The sequence below is a fragment of the Pristiophorus japonicus genome, chromosome 11 (assembly GCF_044704955.1).
Source record: "Pristiophorus japonicus isolate sPriJap1 chromosome 11, sPriJap1.hap1, whole genome shotgun sequence".
NCBI lineage: Eukaryota > Metazoa > Chordata > Chondrichthyes > Pristiophoridae > Pristiophorus > Pristiophorus japonicus.
Window position 1 is genome coordinate 101,353,454 of NC_091987.1, and position 18,653 is coordinate 101,372,106.

General features: G+C 46.5%; 1 protein-coding gene across 4 annotated transcripts in view; it reads left to right on the plus strand.

Annotated features, from left to right (window-relative positions):
- Nucleotides 1–364: 364 nt before the first annotated feature.
- cryzl1 (crystallin, zeta (quinone reductase)-like 1) overlaps nt 365–18,653 on the plus strand; it is a 100,323-nt gene continuing 82,034 nt past the window's right edge. For 3 of the 4 annotated variants that reach the window (XM_070893818.1, XM_070893820.1, XM_070893821.1), the window contains exon 1: nt 365–586. The gene's annotated coding sequence lies outside the window, so the exon portion shown is untranslated. Of the gene's footprint in view, nt 591–18,653 lie in introns of all 4 variants that reach the window. The other variant, XM_070893819.1, reaches the window with a different exon arrangement.

Below are 18,653 nucleotides of genomic sequence, written 5' to 3' on the forward strand. Positions count from 1 at the left end.
CGCTCAACCGAACCACCCCCCCCGCCGCAAACGGAAACGACGCGTCCGCCGCGCGCGCCCCCCGCCCCGCCCCCTTTGCATTCTGATTGACAGTCGGCTCGCCAATCAGCGTAGCGGTTACCGCCCTCCTCCGCGGGAAGATGACCAATAACGAAGGCGCCAGGGCGCTGAGCGGAGCCCCGCCTCCCTCCCGTGAATTGCCCAGCGCGTTCCCTTCAACCGAACTTACCTTTTTTTCACAGGCGGAAACGGCTCTTTGATTGACAGCAACGCAGGCCATACAGAAAGCGCGCTTTCCCGTCGTGCAATCGATCTTAACGAATCGGGGGTTAGTGGGAGGGCGGTGCTTCGTTTTTTGACGCGTTGTCAGGTTCGGTTGGTTTAGTGACCATGGCGACGCTCAGGCTGCACTTGCTGTTTAGATTATAAATGAAGGGAGCCATTTAATTTCGCCCCCTCCTTCCGCTTTATGAAAGCTCATCATCCTGTCACATCAGTAATTAATAATGTTATTACTTTAGATTTAAAGCATTTTTATTTTAGTGATTAAAGAGAGTGAATGGAGTAAACTCTGTTAACCACGCTAGTAAGTATGTTATTTCTTGATCCTACTTTCTTTTCCTATGTATAAAGTATTCTGGTCATTTATTTGTTTGCAATTGTTAATTATTGGTGTAAACGACTCCATAACATTATGTGATTGCCGATGAAGGGATAATTTATGCTCCCATCTTTGCTTCATATATTTTAATGGTTTTCCCCTGCCCTTCACTTGCAAGATAAATGCTGTACACTCCACGCCATAATCTCAGAATTGTAAGTTAGTCTGCACGTGTATTCTACATGGAGAGAACACCCATTCCTGCATCTAAACTAATTAGGAATCGAAGAGGAAATAATTTATTTTTAAAAACCGCTTATTTAATTGTTCAGTTTTTGCAGGTGGTGATGAAAGCAAATACAATGTTGAGATGCATACACTTCTAATGGTGTGGTTTACAAGGGGATGATGTAGTTTTATCCAGTCCTGAGGAGACTGCATTTGGAGTGCTGCGCTCAGTTTTAGTGCTGCGCTCAGTTTTCATCATCATCATATTAAAGGAGATATGTAGAATTATTGGAGGAAGAGTAGAGGAGGGCTCTGAGGCTGGTTCGTGAATTTCGCAGTCTGTTATGAGGAAAGATTGAACTCGGATGTTATTTTCTGAAGAAGAGAATGGAACTGGACTTTGACACAGATTTTTAAGACCTTCATAGTTATGAAGAATTGAGATTCATGAAAGTTTTTTTGTTACAAGCTGCTCATTTAATTGTAAGTAAATGTGGGTCCCTACAGGCTGAGACAGGAGAAATTATAATGGGAAATAAGGAAATGGCAGAGAGATTAAACACATACTTTGTGTCTGTCTTCACGGAAGAAGACACAAAAAACCTGGAACTAGTGGAGAACCAAGGGTCTAGTGAGAATGAAGAACTGAAAAAAGTTATTAGTAAAAAAATAGTACTGGAGAAATTAATGGGACTGAAAGCTGATAAATCCCTTGGACCTGATGGCCCAGATCATAGGGTTCTTTATCTTTTTCCTTTTTCTTATCAGTAAGAAACCTTTGGCATTATTGCCAATTAAGTAAATTTAAGAGTTAAGTCATGGCAGGAGAGCCCAGACCCGTGTCATGCTCCTCCTGTGCTATGTGGGAAATCAGGGACATTTCCAGTGTCCCTGACTACTATGTGTGCAGGAAGTGAGTCCAGCTGCATCTCCTGTCAGACTGCATTGCGGCACTGGATTCACTCTGGAGCATCCGTGATGCGAAGGATGTCGTGAATAGCACATTTAGTGAGTTGATCACACTGCAGGTAAAGGTTACAAAGGCAGATAGTGAATGGGTGACCATCAGGCAGCACAAGGGAAGGAAGGTAGTGCAGGAGTCCCCTGCGGTCATCTCCCTCCAAAACTGATATACCGTTTGGGATACTGATGGGGGAGATGACTCATCAGGGGAAGGCAGCAGCAGCCAAGTTCATGGCACCATAGGTGGCTCTGCTGCACAGGAGGGCAGGAAAAAGAGTGGGAGAGCCATAGTGGTAGGGGATTCTGTTGGAAGGGGAATAGATAGCCGTTTCTGCGGCTGCAATCTAGACTCCAGGATGGTATGTTGCCCCCCTGGTGCAAGGGTCAAGGATGTCTCGGGGCGGCTGCAGGGCATTCTGGAGGGGGAGGATGAACAGCCTGTTGTCATGGTGCATATCGGTCCCAACGATATAGGTAAAAAAGAGGATGAGGTCCTACAGGCTGAATTTGGGGAGCTAGGAGTTAAATTAAAAAGTAGGGCCTCAAACGTAGTAATCTCAGGATTGCTAGCAGTGCCACGTGCTAGTCAGAGTAGAAATAGCAGGATAGTTAAGATGAATACGTGGCTTGAGGAGTGGTGCAAGAAGGAGGGATTCAAATTCCTGGGACGTTGAAACCGGTTCTGGGGGAGGTGGGACCAGTACAAACCGGACGGTCTGCACCTGGGCAGGACCGGAACCAATTTCCTAGGGGGAGTGTTTGCTAGTGCTGTTGGGGAGGGTTTAAACTAATATGGCAGAGGGGTGGGAATCTATGCAGGGAGACAAAGGGAAGTAAAAAGGGGGCAGAAGCAAAAGGTAGAAAGGAGAATGGTAAAAGTGAAGGGCAGAGAAATCAAAGGCAAAAGTCAAAAAGGGCTACATTACAGCATAATTCTAAAAGGACAAAGAGTGTTTTTTTTAAAAAAAAACAAGCCTGAAGGCTCTGTGTCTCAATGCGAGGAGCATTCGTAATAAAGTGGATGAATTTACTGCGCAGACAACTGTCAACGGATATGATGTAATTGGGATTATGGAGACATGGCTCCAGGGTGACCAAGGCTGGGAATTCAACATCCAGGGGTATTCAATATTGAGGAAGGATAGACAGAAAGGAAAAGGCGGTAGGGTAGCATTGCTGGTTAAAGAGGAGATTAATGCAATAGTAAGGAAGGACATTAGCTTGGATAATGTGGAATCTGTACGGGTAGAGCTGCGGAATACCAAAGGGCAGAAAATGCTAGTGGGAGTTGTGTACAGACCACCAAACAGTAGTAGTAAAGTTGGGGATGGCATCAAACAGGAAATTAGGGATGCGTGCAATAAAGGTACAGCAGTTATCATGGGTGACTTTAATCTACATATAGACTGGGCTAACCAAACTGGTAGCAATAGGGTGGAGGAGGATTTCCTGGAGTGTACAAGGGATGATTTTCCAGACCAATATGTCGAGGAACCAACCAGAGAGCTGGCCATCCTAGACTAGGTATTGTGTAATGAGAGAGGATTAAATAGCAATCTTGTTGTGCGAGGCCCTTGGGGAAGAATGACCATAATATGGTAGAATTCTTCATTAAGATGGAGAGTGACACAGTTAATTCAGAGACTAGAGCCCTGAACTTAAAGAAAGGTAACTTCGATGATATGAGACGTGAATTGGCTAGGATAGACTGGCGAATGATACTTAAATGGTTGACAGTGAATAGGCAATGGCAGACATTTAAAGATCACATGGATGAACTTCAGCAATTGTGCATCTCGTTCTGGCGTAAAAATAAAACGGGGAAGGTGGCTCAACCGTGGCTAACGAGGGAAATTAGGGATAGTGTTAAATCCAAGGAAGAGGCATATAACTTGGCCAGAAAAAGCAGCAAACCTGAGGACTGGGAGAAATTTAGAATTCAGCAGAGGAGGACAAAGGATTTAATGAGGAGGGGGAAAATAGAGTATGAGAGTAAGCTTGCAGGGAACATAAAAACTGACTGCAAAAGTTTCTATAGATATGTGAAGGGAAAAAAATGAGTGAAGACAAATGTAGGTCCCTTGCAGTCAGAATCAGGTGAATTTATAATGGGGAACAAAGAAATGGCAGACCAATTCAACAAATACTTTGGTTCTGTCTTCACCACTAAGGAAGACACAAATAACCTTGCGGAAATACTAGGGGACCGAGGGTCTAGAGAGAAGGAGGAACTGAAGGAAATCCTTATTAGTCAGGAAATTGTGTTCGGGAAATTGATGGGATTGAAGGCTGATAAATCCCCAGGGCCTGATAGGCTGCATCCCAGAGTACTTAAGGAAGTGGCCCTAGAAATAGTGGATGCATTGGTGATCATTTTCCAACAGTCTATTGACTCTGGATCAGTTCCTATGGACTGGAGGGTAGCTAATGTAACCCCACTTTTTAAAAAAGGACAGAGAGAGAAAACAGGTAACTATAGACCAGTTAGCCTGACATCAGTAGAAGGGAAAATGTTGGAATTAATTATTAAAGATGTAATAGCAGCGCATTTGGAAAGCAGTGACAGGATCGGTCCAAATCAGCATGGATTTATGAAAGGGAAATCATGCTTGACAAATCTTCTAGAATCTTTTTAGGATGTAACTAGTAGATGTGGATGTGGTGTATTTGGACTTTCAAAAGGCTTTTGACAAGGTCCCACACAAGAGATTAGTGTGCAAAATTAAAGCACATGGTATTGGGGGTAATGTATTGACGTGGATAGAGAACTGGTTGGCAGACAGGAAGCAAAGAGTAGGAATAAACGGGTCCTTTTCAAAATGGCAGGCAGTGACGAGTGGGGTACCGCAAGGTTCAGTGCTGGGACCCCAGCTATTTACAATATACATTAATGATTTAGACGAAGGTCTCTCCTTATATGTCAGTCCCGCCATCCCCGGAATCAGTCTGGTGAACCTTCGCTGCACTCCCTCAATAGCAAGAACGTCCTTCCTCAGATTAGGAGACCAAAACTGAACACAATATTCCAGGTGAGGCCTCACTAAGGCCCTATACAACTGCAGTAAGACCTCCCTGCTCCTATACTCAAATCCCCTAGCTATGAAGGCCAACATGCCATTTGCCTTCTTCACCGCCTGCTGTACCTGCATGCCAACTTTCAATGACTGATGTACCATGACACCCAGGTCTCGTTGCACCTCCCCTTTTCCTAATCTGCCGCCATTCAATAATGTTCTGCCTTCATGTTTTTGCCACCAAAGTTGATAACCTCACATTTATGCACATTATACTGCATCTACCATGCATTTGCCCACTCACCTAACCTGTCCAAGTCACCCTGCAGCCTCTTAGCATCCTCCTCACAGCTCACACCGCCACCCAGCTTAGTGTCATCTGCAAACTTGGAGATATTACACTCAATTTCTTCATCAAATGTCAACAATTGTTATTAAGTGCTGTTCAGAGGGCAGTGTCATTTATTTAGAGTTTTGTACATCAACAACAATACCAGGAATCAGTGATTGTAGATGAACGGAGTAGGATGCAAGAGCAGTTCCGTTACTCATGAGATTAAGGCCATATTGAATTCTGCATAATCAATCATTCATCATATTGCAATGAACTCAAAAACTTATCTACATCCATTTCAACAGGAAAAGAGTCCAGGTGTTACTTTCTCTTGTGTTTATGTGATTTTGACCGTTCCTTCATCTAAATCATTGATGTATATTGTAAATAGCTGGGGTCCCAGCACTGAGCCCTGCGGTACCCCACTCGTCACTGTCTGCCATTCTGAGAAGGACCCGTTTATCCCTACTCTCTGCTTCCTGTCTGCCAACCAGTTCTCTATCCACGTCAATACATTACCCCCAATACCATGTGCTTGAATTTTGCACATTAATCTCCTGTGTGGGACCTTGTCAAAAGCCTTTTGAAAGTTCAAATACACCACATTCACTGGTTCTCCCTTGTCCACTCTACTAGTTACATCCTCAAAAAATTCTAGAAGATTTGTCAAGCATGATTTCCCTTTCATAAATCCATGCTGACTTGGACCGATTCTGTCACTGCTTTCCAAATGTGCTGCTATTTCATCTTTAATAATTGATTCCAACATTTTCCCCACTACTGATGTCAGGCTAACCGGTCTATAATTACCCATTTTCTCTCTCCCTTCTTTCTTAAAAAGTGGTGTTACATTAGCTACCCTCCAGTCCATAGGAACCGATCCAGAGTCGATAGACTATTGGAAAATGATCACCAATGCATCCACTACTTCTAGGGCTACTTCCTTAAGTACTCTGGAATGCAGACTATCAGGCCCCGGGGATTTATTGGCCTTCAATCCCATCAATTTCCCTAACACAATTTCCCGCCTAATAAGGATTTCCTTCAGTTCCTCCTTCCCACTAGACCCTCGGTCCCCTAGTATTTCCAGAAGGTTATTCGTGTCTTCCTTCGTGAAGACAGAACTAAAGTATTTGTTTAACTGGTTCCAATGTCCCAGGAATTTGAATCCCTCCCTCCTACACCACTCCTCAAGCCACGTATTCATCTTAGCTATCCTGCCATTCCTACTCTGACTAGCACATGGCACTGGTAGCAATCCTGAGATTACTACTTTTGAGGTTCTACATTTTAATTGAACTCCTAGCTCCCTAAACTCAGCTTGTAGGACCTCATCCTGTTTTTTTACCTATGTCGTTGGTACCTATATGTACCACGACAGGTGGCTATTCACCCTCCCCCTCCAGAATGCGCTGCAGCTGTTCCGAGACATCCTTGATCCTTGCACCAGGGAGGCAACATACCATCCTGGAGTCTCGATTGCGGCCGCAGAAACGCCTATCTATTCCCCTTACAATAGAATCTCCTATCACTATAGCTCTCCCACTCTTTTTCCTGCCCTCCTGTGCAGCAGAGCCGACCCTGGTGCCATGGACTTGGCTGCTGCTGCCTTCCCCTGATGAGTCATCTCCCCCAACAATACCCAAGGTGGTGTATCTGTTTTGGAGGGAGATGCTCGCAGGGGACCCCTGCACTACCTTCCTTCCACTGCTCTTTCTGATGGTCACCCATTCCCTATCTGCCTGTGTAACCGTTACCTGCGGTGTGACCAACTCACTAAATGTGCTATTCACGACATCGTCAGCATCGCAGATGCTCCAGAGTGAATCCATGCGCAGCTCCAGTGCCGCAATGTGGTCTGTCAGGAGCTGCAGCTGGATACACTTCCTGCACATGTAGTCGTCAGGGACACTGGAAGCTGTAACTAGCAGGGTAGATAAAAGGGAACCAGTGGATGTAGTATATTTGGATTTCCAAAAAGCATTCGACAAGTTGCCACTTAAAAGGTTGTTATGCAAGATAAGGGTTCATGGAGTTGGGGGTAATATATCAGTATGGATAGGGGATTGATTGAAGGACAGAGAACTGAGAATAGGAATAAACAGGTCATTTTCAGACTGGCAGGCTGTAAACTGTGAGGTGCTGCAAGGATCAGCGCTGGGGCCTCAGCTATTTACAATCTGTATTATCATCATCATCATCATATGCAGTCCCTCGGAATCGAGGAAGACTTGCTTCCACTCTCAAAATGGGTTCTCAGGTGGTTGTACAGTCCAATGCGGGAATTATAGTCTCTGTCACAGGTGGGGCAGACAGTGGTTGAAGGAAAGAGTGGGTGGGGAGCCTGGTTTGCCGTACGCTCCTTCCACTGCCTGCGCTTGATTTCTGCATGCTCTCGGCGACGAGTCTCGAGGTACTCAGCACCCTCCCGGATGCTCTTCCTCCATTTTGGGTGGTCTTGGGCCAGGGATTCCCAGGTGCCAGTGAGGATGTTGCACTTTATCAAGGAGGACTTGAGGGTGTCCATGAAACATTTCCTCTGCCCACCTGGGGCTCGTTTGCCGTGTCGGAGTTCCGAGTAGAGTGCTTGCCTAGGGAGTCTCGTGTCAGGCACGCGGATGATGTGGCCCGCCCAACGGAGCTGGTCAAGCGTGGTCAGTGCTTCGATGCTGGGGATGTTGGCCTGGGCGAGTACACTGACGTTGGTGCGTCTATCCTCCCAGTGGATTTTTAGGATCTTGCGGATCTATATTAATTACTTAGATGAAGGGATCGAGTGTAATGTATCCAAGTTTGGTGACGATACAAAGCTAGGTGGGAAAATAAGCTGTGAGGATACAACGAGTCTGTAAAGGGATATAGACAGGTTAAGTGAAGAGCAATAAGGTGGCAGATAGAATATAATGTGGAGAAATGCGAGGTTATTCAGTTTGGTCGGAAGAATAGAAAAACAGAAAATTTTAAATGTTGAGAAACTATTACAATTTGGTGTTCAGAGGGACTTGGGTGTCCTTGTACATGAAAGACAGAAAGTTAACAAGCAGGTACAGCAAGCAATTAAGAAGGCAAATAGTATGTTGGTTTTTATTACAAGGAGGTTGGAGTACAAGAGTAAGGAAGTCTTGCTGCAATTGTACAGGGCTTTGGTGAAACCATACCTGGAGTGCTGTGCACAATTTTGGCCTCTGTACCTGAAGAAGGATATGCTTGCCTTCGAGGGAGTGCAACAAGGCTTCACTTGATTGATTCTTGGGATGAGAGGGTTGTCCTATGAGGAGAGATTGAGTGGAATGAGCCTATACTCTCTGTAGTTTAGACAAATGAGAGGTGATCTCATTGAAACATATATGATTCTCAGAGTGCTTGACAGGATAGATGCTGAGGCTGCTTCCCCTGACTGGAGAGTCTAGAACTAGGGAGCATAGTCTCAGGTTGAGGTGTCGCCCATTTAGGACTGAGATGAGAAATTTCTTCAGAAGATTGTGAATATTTGGAATTCTCTACCCCACAGGGCTGTGAATGCTTTAGTTGTCGAGTATATTCAAGGCTGAGATCAATAGATTTTTTAACTCTGAGGAATCAAGCGACATGGGGATTGGGCAGGAACATAAGAACATAAGAAATAGAAATAGGAACATATAGCCCCTCGAGCCTGCTCCACCATTCAATAAGATCATGGCTGATCTGATCATGGACTCAGCTCCACTTCCCTGCCCGCTCTCCATAACCCCTCATCCCCTTATCGTTTAAGAAACTGTCTATTTCTGTCTTAAATTTATTCAATGTCCCAGCTTCCACAGCTCTCTTTGAGGCAGTGAAATCCACAGATTTACAACCCTCTGAGAGAAGAAATTCCTCCTCATCTCTGTTTTAAATGGGCGGCTCCTTATTCTAAGATCATGCCCTCTAGTTCTAGTCTCCCCTATTACTGGAAACATCCTCTCTGCATCCACCTTGTCAAACCCCTCATACTCTTATACGTTTCGATAAGATCACCTCTCATTCTTCTGAATTCCAATGAGTAGAGGCCCAACCTACTCAACCTTTCCTCATGTCAACCCCCTCATCTCCGGAATCAACCTAGTGAACCTTCTTTGAACTGCCTCCAAAGCAAGTATATCCTTTTGTAAATATGGAAACTAAAACTGCACGCAGTATTCCAGGTGTGTCCTCACCAATACCCTGTACGGCTGTAGCAAGACTTCCCTACTTTTATACTCCATCCCCTTTGCAATAAAGGCCAAGATTCCATTGGCCTTCCTGATCACTTGCTGTACCTGCATCTTTAGATGCTCTGATAATGACTCTACGTGACAATGTATTGTACTTGAACTGTAGTGACCTTAGTCCATTTAATGTAACTCCAGAGTGAGGATCACACATGGTGGCCTGCCTTTTATACTAGGCCTGGCCCACCTGTACAGGTAACCTACAAGTCTCCCACTGCAGTGCCCTCAGGTGGCATACCTTAGTGACCATACAGCTGGTGTACAAGTTTCCCATAGTAGTGCCCTCTGGTGGCACATCATATGCAATAGTACAGGCAGTAACATATCTAGATACATGACATCACTCTCCCCAAGTCCTTAGTGCAAATCGACTTCATGCATTGACTGTGCTCTGGGCTTAGCTCTATCTGGTTGACCCTTGCGGGGTCGTTTCCATCTTGGGTTTCGTTGGCAGTGGAGGTGCTGGTGGTTTCTGTTTGTGAGTCCATGACCACTCCATTCTCTCCCCCCCACATATAGATTATGCCGGTGGCTAGTTACATTCATATACATTTGTGGTACAGTTGTGAGGCAAGTACATTTGACTGGTGAGGTACATTCTTGATACATACTTGGACTCAGTGCTGGTGTCAGCACCAGTGCGTGAGGACAAACTAGTTCCAGAACTGCTGGGTGGTGTCCAGGTAGTCTGGTGGCGGCGCAGTGCCCAGTGCTGGCAGTGGGAACCCGGCTGGCTCAAGTCGCCTGCTCTCGGGGCCTTTGCCATTGCTCCTAGCATCGGGCAGGTTCACAGATGCCTGTGACCTCCCTGTCCTTTCCTTGCGTCCCGCGTCGCTGCTGCTCCCTGAGTGGCAGTCATCTGTCAGTGCAAAGGGAGCTGCTAACTCACTTGCCTGGGCATTATTTGGGTTGTGATCCTGGCTGGTCCCGGTCCCATTTGGGAGGACTGTTGCAGGTGACTCTTCCTTCACGGGTGTAGCCTATGGGGCGATAGGGTGCAGGGGCTGCACCATAGCGCACTTTGCTCTTTCAGGCTTGTGGTGGTTGGTGCCATTGGGTGCCTGAGAGGTGGAGCCGATCAGGGGCTGGGTATCGATATCAGTACCGTTGCCCTCCTGAGATTGCTGCTTGTGGCCACACTCTGTGGTGCATCACTCTGGTCCCAGGGACGCAGGCTACAGCATTGGGTAGGCCGCTGGACCTGTGTGCTCCCGATGGGTGTTTGCCCGCCACATGATCAGAATACAGTTGAAATTGTACATCGCACAATGTTTCATTACTCATTGTAGATAAACTGTATCTCTGATCGCAATCTCACGACTTTTCTTTGCTTATTACTTATATAAAACTCTGATCATCAATTACAAGTTTTACATTTGACTCACAGTTGCTATTACATTGATTGAGAACTGTCCCTTTAAGTGTGGTGGGTTGCTGGCCTCCTTTAAAAGAGCCTTGCTATCTTTACTCTAATCCTCTTCTTCGTTTGGTATCACATGTTGCTCCATCAGCGCTGCACCTCGTGGTCTGGCCGCCGCCATCTTTTTCTTCAGAGCTTCACCTCGTGGTTTGGGCGCCATATTTCTTCCATCCACGATGTCGACTGCTGTGATCCTCTTCTCCCCGGGTTCTGCCACCGAAGCTGGGAAGTCACCTCTGGATCCGATTTTCTTCCTCCAGAGTCCTGCCACTGGAGCCTGGAAGGTGTGTTCGGGTCTTCTCAGCTGAATCATCTCCACACAGTCATGCTGAGCAGTCTGTGCCTCAGGTGCTGTGCTGGTCTGCTCTCTGGTGCCGGATTGAACCTCCGATGGGGGCTTGCTTTACCTCTGAGCACGGGGTACATCGATCGCTGGAGGGGTGAAATCTTCCCAGCTCCAATGGATCTTCTTCATCCACCTTCTTCCGAGTAGCGTTGGTCCATCGCCTGCAACAATCCACAGTGGTAACTTGTGCACTGTGCCATCATCGAGTTCCTTTACATCTGCACTACCAACGACTGGGATAAGTTCATTGGTGTAGGTGCGCAGCTTTGCCTGAACCGGGACCAACTTGGGTCGTTCAGCTTGATTGTCCCATAGCCTCTCAAAGGTTTCTTGATTCATTACTGACTGGCTCGCTCCCATGTCCACTTCCATGAAGACTGGAATGCCATTTATCTCGACTTCCATCCTCAACGGGGAACATTCTGTGGTGCAGGTAAACATGCCATAAACCTCATCGTGGGGCTGAGCTGTCTCTCTGACTATCGCTTCATAATCCGCGCTGGATTCATGGCCATCTGCAGACTCTTCATCAACACAGTGAGTCATATTGCTTTTACATATTCACTGGAGATGGCCCTTTTGTGCTGCAGCCTTTACACACACAGTCCTTAAAACGGCACTTGTGAGCCCTGTGATTCCTTCCGCAATGCCAGCACGGTGCTACTCGATTAGCCCCCCTCGGCGGACTCTTGAGTTAAAGGACTCGGGGGCCTGTTCTCTCTCCTCTGAGGAGATTCACGTTCTACAGTCCAGCCTCTAAAAGGCGCCATTCAGTGTACAGTACTTGCCGGGTTTGAGTCCTGAGGATGAGTCATCCGCCTAGAGCCGCAGGATGAGGTCATGAATGCCTGGCTCATGGTGATGGCCTTCTGCAGTGTGACTGTGGTATCCGCAGATAGTAGCCTGTGAAGAAGGCCCTCGTGGCCAATTCCAATGACAAAGATATCCCGCAGCGCTTGGTCACCGAAATCACACAGTACCGCCAGCCTCCTGAGGTCTGCAGCATATTTCGCGATTTTCTGGCCTTCGGGCCGTCGGTGGGTATAAAATCGTTGTCTGGCTGTGAGGATGCTCTCTTTGGGCTTGAGTTGTTCTTGGATCAGTATTACAAGCTCCTCACATGTCTTAGTCGTTGTCTTCGCTGGTGCCAGCAAGTCCCTGACTAGGCCATAGACGGTGGGCCCACTACTGGTTAACAGGATAGCTCTGCGCTTATCAGCCAATGTGGCCAGGTTGTCGCCTGCCAGGTCATTTGCTGTGAAGAAATGGTCGAGCCTCTCCACAAAGGTGCCCCAATCATCACCATCGGCGAACTGCTGCAACGTGCCAAGGTTAGCCATTTTCGCGTGAAAGTCCATAATCTCGTCGCCAATTATTATGTCATTAGATGCTCTAATAATGACTCCATGAGGCAATGTATTATACTTGAACTGTAGTGAACTTAGTCCATTTAACGTAACTTCAGAGTGAGGATCACACGTGGTGGCCTGCCTTTTATACTAGGCCTGGCCCACCTGTACAGGTAACCTACAAGCCTCCCACTGCTGTGCCCTCTAGTGGTACACCTTGTTGACTATACAGCTGGTGTACAAGTTTCCCATAGTAGTGCCCTCTGGTGGCTCATCATATGTAATAGTACAGGCAGTAACATGTCTAGATACATGACGCTATTCTTTTGTGTTTAATGCACAAGTACCCCCAGGTCCCGCTGTACTGCAGCACTTTGCAATCTTTCTCCATTTAAATAACAATTTGCTCTTGATTTTTTCTGCCAAAGTGCGTGACCTCACACTTTCCAACATTATACTCCATCTGCCAAATTTTTGCCCACTCACTTAGCCTGTCTGTCCTTTTGCAGATTTTTTGTGTCCTCCTCATGCATTGCTTTTCCTCCCATCTTTGTATCGTCAGCAAACTTGGCTACGTTGCACTCAGTCCCTTCTTCCAAGTCGTTAATATAGGTTGTATTTAGTTGGGGTTCCAGCACTAATCCCTGCAGCACCCCACTAGTTACTGGTTGCCAACCAGAGAATGAACCATTTATCCTAACTCTCTGTTTTCTGTTAGTTAGCCAATCCTCTATCCATGCAAATATATTACCCCAAACCCCTTGTGCAGTATCCTTTTATGTGGCACCTTGTCAAATGCCTTCTGGAAGTCCAAATACACCACATCCACTGGTTTCCCCTTTATCCACCCTGTTCGTTACAACCTCAAAGAATTCCAGCAAATTTGTCAAACATGACTTCCCCTTCATAAATCCATGCTGACTCTGCCTGACTGAATTTTGCTTTTCCAAATGTCCTGCTACTCCTTCTTTAATAATGGACTCCAACATTTTCCCAACCACAGATGTAGGCTAACTGGTCTATAGTTTGCTGCTTTTTGTCTGCCTCCTTTTTTAAATAGGGGCATTACATTTGCAGTTTTCCAATCTGTTGGGACCGCCCCAGAATCCAAGGAATTTTGGTAAATTACAACCAATGCATCCACAATCCCTGCCGTTACTTTTCAAAAGACCCTAGGATGCAAGCCATCATGTCCAGGGGATTTATCTGCCTTTAGTCCCATTATCTAACTGAGTACCACCTCCTTAGTGATTGTGAAAGTGGTGTTGTGGTCAAAGATCGCTATGATCTTATTGAATGGCAGAGCAGGCTCAAGTTTGGCTTACTCCTGCTGCTATTTTCTTTATGTTCTTGTGTCCAAAAGCCCTTTACTGTCAATTCAATATTTTTGAAGTGTCGTCACTGTTGTAATGTAGGAAAAACGGCAGCCAATTTGCGCACTTCAAGGTCTCGTGAACAGCAATAAGATCATGACGAGATAATCTGTTTTTTTAACGATGTTGGTTGAGGGATAAGTATTGGCCAGGGCATTGGCGAGAACTCCAGTGTTTTAAAACCAGGGTTTCTCTAAAAAAAAGGATTGGGGCTATTAGCCTAATCCTGTTATCAGCTGATGTTCACACACATCCCAAGTGTTGCCCTGGCTGAAATCAGCAATGCCATTGTTTTTTTTGATAGAAATAAACTAAATACTACAATCTATCTCTTCCTATTTTGGGACAAATGTTTTAAAAATGTACCTACTGTACAAGCTCAGCTAGCTCACTGTTTGTGGACCCAATGTCCTATTTGCCCTTTAAATTGCTGTTGTATGCAATAAAAATGACACCTATTGTCATTGTACATGTACGTCGACAAAGTGGTCTGTAATTGAGATTAATCAGTGCTCAACCCTGTGACTGGACTGTAAATGCACTAGCTCTGTTCTTTATCTTGGCAGTTAGCCAGAAGAAACTATACTGGAGTATAATTACTAATACAAATTGGAATTGGGTGATAACCTATTTAAATATCATAGTTACATAACATAATGTCAGAATATTGTAGTTCCGTCTTAAAGGGGAAGTGAAGCTGCCTCCAGTTCATCTTAATCATGCAGCAGCTGTTTTAGTTTCTGTAGTAGTCAATTCATTGTAACCCTTCAATAACAATCTTAATTTACAATGGTCTGTATGACAAATTGTCACAGTGGTCACTGTTCGGGTTGCCTTTTTATGCTTACTTCGAAGAATGATTTTATAACTTTGATTTCTTTCCTCAGTTTTGTCTCTCTCTTGTTAAAGTGGTAGGCCATCATTCTCGCACCTTTGTACCTTGACATAAGCAGCCAGTCTCAACAGTGACTTTGACTAATGATTCAACTGTGGGCGAAGCTCCATTTCCAAGCCCAATCTTGTTCTCACCCAATGTCTACAGATTCCCACTTTCGAGCACAAAGTATCACGTGTAGGATCAGTGGGCTGCGTTCTCCATTCATGATTCCCACACCATGTGCAGCTGTACAAAAATTGTAGGCTCCCAGGCCGCATCTAAAGCATGAAATATAATAATTAGTGGTGAATAACGGATGGCAATAAGTTATTAGCTGCCTTCCCTTTGCAATATTTAGGAATTGTGCTGTAATTCTGCAGAATACATTTCCTGTTTAAAGTCTGATCGCAGAATATCCACATCGTCGCACCATCATAATTTTCTATTCCATACCCTTGTAGCTTCTCTTCATGAGATAGCTAATTCAGTTGCAATTCCTGCTGCGTTACCAGCACTTTGTGCCGTCGGTGTCCATCCACAAGGGATGAGGTTGACACATTACTGGCAGAAAAAAAAGGACTGAAAACTGCAAGAAGATAAAGCCCCTTTTGTGGGGTGAAAGTGGCTTGATGCCCATTCAGTTTTCAGTTCTGAGGAAGGGCTTGGCCCCCCTGTCTTTTCTCTTTACAGAAGCTGACTGAACTGCTGTGTCTTTCCAAAAAATATTTTGTGTTCTCCGTATGGCTATTGCTTCAAGCTATGTATCCTTTATTATTGTTATTTTTCATTTGTTGGTGGGCGTTTCTTGCCTGTGCATCCTGGAATAAGTGACTTTACTCTGTCAAGCTTATTTCTCCTATAGCTAGACTTTGTTAGTGATTTAAAAATTTGCAAAGTGGCAACATCCGTTTTGAATCTTGATAGACTCCTAAAAATTGCACATCCAGCAGGGTCCAGTTGTTTTCGGCCAATAAAGCAGAACTGGAAGCACTCATGGGGAAATCAAAGTCATGCTTACATAATAAAAATCTACGAGAGTGACTTCTGAAGTGATCTTTAAAAATAAATAAATGTATCTTCATATCAGATCCAGCTGTGCCCCTGCCATTACTCTTTTGAACAGTGAAATTAATGTGTGCATCGTTGCTATTTTACTAGAAATCTCCAGGCTTCTGGATGGTATTGTATTTTTTTATCGACGCAACAGATGAGGCCAAAGAGGTATTTTACTCCAGCCTCGAACAATCCCTGTCTCGCGTCCCAACGGACGACAAAATGATCCTCATCGGCGACTTCAATGCCAGAGTCGGTAAGGACACAGACCTCTGGGGAGGTGTGATCGGCAGAGAGGGGGTAGGGAAAACCAACTCCTGCTCCTGACAAAATGCCTAGAACATGACCTTATCATCACCAACACCTTGTTCCACCAGAGGGACAAGTACAAGGCATCGTGGCAACACCCTCGCTCCATTCGTCATCATTCGAGCAAGAGATCGCAAGGAAGTGCGCATCACCTGTGCCATGACAGGAGTCAACGACAGCTGGACAGACCACCGCCTAATCCATTCCGTCATCAACATTAATATAGCCCCAAAGCGACGACGGCAACAGAAGCAATGCCGCAGAAAAATCAATGCCGGAGCACTCAAAATCCAAGCTAAGAGAGCTCTATACAGCCAGTGCCTCACTGCTAACCTTGATGACCCAGAGACACAGAGTGCCCACAGTGCTTAGTCTGCCCTCCTGGCCACCATAACCAGTGCCTGCGAAGAGACGCTCGATCACTCAACCAGGAAACACCAGGACTGGTTTGATGAGAGTGACCAGGAGATCCAAGAGCTAATAAATCGCAAGTGCAGGGCAATTCTGAACTTAAAACAACAACCCAACACTGGAGCAGCAAAGCAGCTTTACAGATGGCTTAAGGCTGAAGTCCAACAAAAAACCTGCGACCTAAAGAATAGATGCTGGGTGGAGAAAGCACAAGAGATTCAGCAGCTGGCCGACAGCCATAATGTGCGAGGATTCTTCACAGTCAAGTCCACCTACAGCCCAAGTACTCGAGGCCCACCCCCACTGCCAGCCAAGAATGGGAAGACATTTATTAAGGACACCGAGGCAGTCAGGACCCACTGGAAGGAGCACTTCGAAGATCTCCTTAATGGAGACTCTGCCTTTGACACGAGTGTCCTCGACTCCATCCCGCAGCATGCTACCTGCCACCATCACAGCAAAACCCCAGCCCTGCACGAGGTAGAAAAGACCTTCCATCAGCTCAAGAACAACAAGGCAATGGGAGCGGATGGAATCCCCGCTGAGGCACTAATGTGTGGCGGAGAGGCACTGTTGACACGAATGCATGACCTCATCTCTCTCATCTGGAAGGAGGAGAGCATGCCTGGAGATCTCAGAGATGCAGTGATCGTGACCCCATCTTTAAGCAAGGGGACAAGTCCGCCTGCGGCAACTACAGAGGAATCTCCCCGTTGTCGGCCACTGGGAAAGTCATCGCTAGAATCCTCCTCAGCCGTCTTCTCCTCATGGCTGAGGAGCTTCTCCCGGAGTCACAGTGCTGATTCCATCCACTACGGGGGTACAAAGGACATGATCTTCACAGCACGACAACTGCAAGGGAAATGCAGGGAACAGCACCAACCCTTGCACATGGCCTTCTTTGACCTCACAAAGGCCTTTGACACTGTTAACCGCGAGGGACAATGGAGCGTCCTCCTCCGTTTCGCCTGCCCCCAAAAGTTTTTTGCCATCCTCTCCCTGCTCCACGACGACATGAAAGCCGTAATCCTGACCAACAGATCCACCACAGATCCAATCCACTTCCGGACCGGGGTCAAGCAGGGCTGCATCATCATGCCAACCCTCTTCTCGATCTTCCTCGCTGTAATGCTCCACCTTACACGCAACGAACTACCCGCTGGAGTGGAACTAAACTATAGAACCAGTGGGAACCTGTTCAACCTTCGTCACCTCCAGGCTAGATCCAAGACCGTCCTATCCTGTGCCATCGAACTACACTACACGGATGACGCTTGCATCTGCGCACATTGTGGCTGAACTCCATTCCATTGTCAACATCTTCACCGAGACATACGAAAGCATGGGCCTTACACTGAACATCCATAAGGTACTTCACCAACCTGACCCCGCCACACAGCACTGCCCCCCAGTCATCAAGATCCATGGCGCGGCCTTGGACAACGTAGACCACTTTCCATACCTAGGGAGCCGACTATCAGGAAGGGCAGACATCGACGACGAGGTTCAACACTGCCTCCAGTGCGCCAGCGCAGCCTTCGGTCGTTTGAGGAAGAGAGTGTTCGAAGATCAGGTCCTCCAATCTGGTACCAAGTTTATGGTCTGCAAGGCTGTAGTGATACCCGCCCTCCTGTATGGCTCAGACGTGGACCATATACAGTAGCCATCTCAAATGGCTGGAGAAATACCACCAGCGATGCCTCCGCAAGATCCTGTAAATCCCCTGGGAGGACAGACGCACCAACGTCCGTGTTCTCGATCAGGCCAACATCCTCAGCATCGAAGCACTGACCACACTCGACCAGCTCCATTGGGCGGGCCACATAGTCTGCATGCCCGACACAAGACTCCCAAAGCAAGCGCTCTGTTCGGAACACCTACACGGCAAGCGAGCCCCAGGTGGGCAGAAGAAACGTTTCAAGGACACCCTCAAAGCCTCCTTGATAAAATGCAACATCCCTACCGGCACCTGAGAATTCCTGACCCAAGACCGCCCCAAGTAGAGAAAGAGTATCCGGGAGGAGGGCGCCGAGCACCTCGAGTCTCGTCGCCGAGAGCATACAGAAAATAAGCGCAGGCAGCAGTAGGAATGTGCAGCAAACCAGGCTCCCCACTCACTCTTTCCCTCAACAACTGTCTGCCCCAC